Source organism: Monodon monoceros, unplaced genomic scaffold (genome assembly GCF_005190385.1).
Source record: "Monodon monoceros isolate NGI ecotype Baffin Bay Population unplaced genomic scaffold, NGI_Narwhal_1 Super_Scaffold_18, whole genome shotgun sequence".
NCBI lineage: Eukaryota > Metazoa > Chordata > Mammalia > Artiodactyla > Monodontidae > Monodon > Monodon monoceros.
The window spans coordinates 72,276,859-72,279,795 of record NW_021703774.1 but is presented as its reverse complement, the minus strand read 5'-3'; positions in this window follow the sequence as shown (position 1 = coordinate 72,279,795).

Genomic DNA, 2,937 nt, shown 5'->3' with positions numbered 1-2,937 from the left:
CAGGCAGGGGAAAGGAGTGGCTGGCAGAGCATCCTGGCATCAGGAGGGGACAAGGGGAGAGACGGGAGGAACAGAGTTTGGAGCCTTGAGGAGAAACAGGATAGGTGATGGGAAGGGGGCTAGCATTTATCTATCACCTTCTGTGTGCTGGGCCCTTTGCCGGTCACTTTATGTAAATCTGTGATTTTCTCCAATCCTCCCAACATCCACCATGAGGCCGGCATAGTTGCTCCAGATAGCTATGTGATGCTTATAAGGTAAGTAATGCTCAAAGATAGTCATGAGTTGCACAAGGGCTTGCACAAGGACAATAAGTGGCTGAGCTGTGATTTGAACCCAGGTCTTTGTGACTTTAGAATCATGTGCTTTCTACTTGACCAAGACAGGTGACAGGAACAGGGGAAGTGGGGAGAGATGAAGACGGGATGGCTTATTCGGGGGATGGTGACTCTTCTACAGGATGAGGTCAGACTCATCTCCATGGTTCTTGGGTTCCTTGAGGCCTCTGCTTGCTTAGCCTCTGCCCTTTGCTGCCTTCCCTAGAATTCCCTGGCTCCCTGGTGCCTCCACATCCTCCTGGTCTGCTGGGGCTGTGGGCAGGCCTGGAGGAGTGTGCTGAGGCAGAGGAGCCATGGGACAGGAGGGGAGCCACGTTGCACTGCACTAGTTGCGGGAAGGAGACCCCCCCCCCCCAGACTGGGCAGACCCACGCTGAGGAAGGGCTCTGTGGAGAGCTACAGGATACTGCTTCCGCGGGACTCGGATGCCACTAATCTCCTGCACAGACTCGGCCCAGAGTTTGATTAGCTGGGCCTGGCTCTCCTGCTTACCCAACAGGCTGGCTGGCCAGAGGCCAGGCTGCAGTGGGGAGGCTCCCTGGCACCTCCTCCGGCTCTCACTCCCAGCTGGTAAACAGCAGAGCAGGAGCCAGCCACGCCTCAGCCTCGTGACTGCAGCCCACTCCTCCCCGGTGCACGTGGCATCTGGCGTGGAGAGGGCAGGCAGCTGTCCCTTCCCTCACCTGCCCTCCCACCTCACCATCCTGCACTCGTGCCCCACCCTGGAACCGCACGCTCCGCTACCATCAACACCTCTGTTCCTGGGTAGCTCCCAGAGACTCCGGAGGGCTGCAGCTTACGGGACAAAGGTTAGAAGTAGAAAAGGACTTTCCAGCTCCCAGGATGGTTGACAAGGGTGCAGGGAGTGAGGAAGAGTGGAGTGGAAACTTTTGGGGACCTTCCTGTACCGAGAGTCTGAGGGCGTGTGTCTGTTCCTCTGAGACTCTGATTATCCCCGTGTCCTTTTGGTAAATGCATGGCCCACGCGTCTGTGTATACTTCTCTGCACAGAACAGGATGTTGGTCTGTTTTGGGGCTCAGCCCCTTGGGCAAGCTTGGAGTAAGAAGTAAAGCTCTCTAAAGCACCACCCAGGCCAGTGCCCAGCAGACAAGTAGAGCCAGCAAGCGGCAGAGGGGCAGGGTGCAGGGGGTGCTGGGGCAGAGTGTTGCTCTGCTGTCCCCTTCCCTGCCCACGATTGGCTTTGCTTCCTCTCAGTATCCTCTCTCTGTGTCTCTGCCTGTCAACCCCTCCATGCCTATGGCTCTTCTGTTTTCTGTGCCTCGGTAGCTCATCCCTCTTTCTATTTTCTCCTCTTTCAGCCTCTCTTCCTCTGTGACTCTGGGTCCCTCAGGATCCTTCTTGACCTACCAAGCATGGGCATGGAGTAGAGGCCGTGCAGAGCGCCTGGGGATGGGCACTTGGCCCTGGCATCGTGCCAGGCAGCCCTGCCCACCCCAGATACGGTAGGTCTGGCTGCCTCTCTCAGCCATGCCACTTCGTGCCACTGTGTAAGGTGGGGAGGAAGTGACTGGTGGTTGGGAAGACAGGGTCCTGGCTCTAGGCCTAAGCTAGTCTCATGCTTCCCAGCGTATCTCTATGCCTTCCTTACCCTAAGCATGGATGGCTGGTGTTCTTTCTCCCTGGGGCAAGTAGGTACCCTGATCATCCTTTTGGGAAGTCCCCCCCTCATGCCTACACTTCCTCCCTCCTGCTCTAATCACAGCTTCTCTTCTGGAGGAATCAGTCCTTTCAGAGCAGGGCAGTGGTTATTTCCTCCCCAAATACATTCTCACATTCTTATGCAAGGAAGAGGCTGATAGGGATCAGAGAATCAGTTCACCCACCACGTGCCCAAGTTCCCTTATCAGGGGAATCTGAACGCCAGGGGCAAGCAGCCTGGGGGTGTGGAGGGTGGTGGTGGTGGCTTGGAACTGGGGAGCAGTCACCAACTTCTTCTTCCCTTCCTTTCCACCCCCTAGACCACAGAAACCACTTAAAGCTCGTGCAAGCCTGCCCCTCCTGGGAGGGCCTGGGGTGTAAAGGTGGAAAGTTTGTGGGGCCTGGGCAGCCTGCATGCCACATACCACCTCAGCTCCATCCTTCGAGGGCCACCCACTCTGGGAGGCCTGATCCAGTGGTTAAGAACACCTTCCTATGTGTCCTTTCTAAGAGGTCCATGCCTGGGGGAGACCTCAACCCACCGGACGGACTCAGGGAGGGGGCACAGTCCCCTCAGCCATTAAAAAAAAGGACATCTCCGGCTCTATAAACATCTGTAGATCTCACAGTCACCACACCTCCCCTTTCCTGTTACAAAGGCCACTGTGGGTGGAGGGACCAGTGGGAGTTTGACCTCAGCTCCTGGCCCTGAACTCTCCATGTGACCCTGCCTGTAGCACTCACCTGTCAATTAACATCTGTGGTCATTTAGACTTGGACGTTGCAAGGAGGGTTGAAAAGCAGGAGCTCTGATTTTTGGAGCCGAAAGACGGGTAAGAATGTAGCCTACTATTAGTCCTCAATTACCACATTATTGAAAAGGGGACAGTAATATCTGTCCAGACTTGTGTCTGTGAACATGCTTTGAGGCCAGAGCAG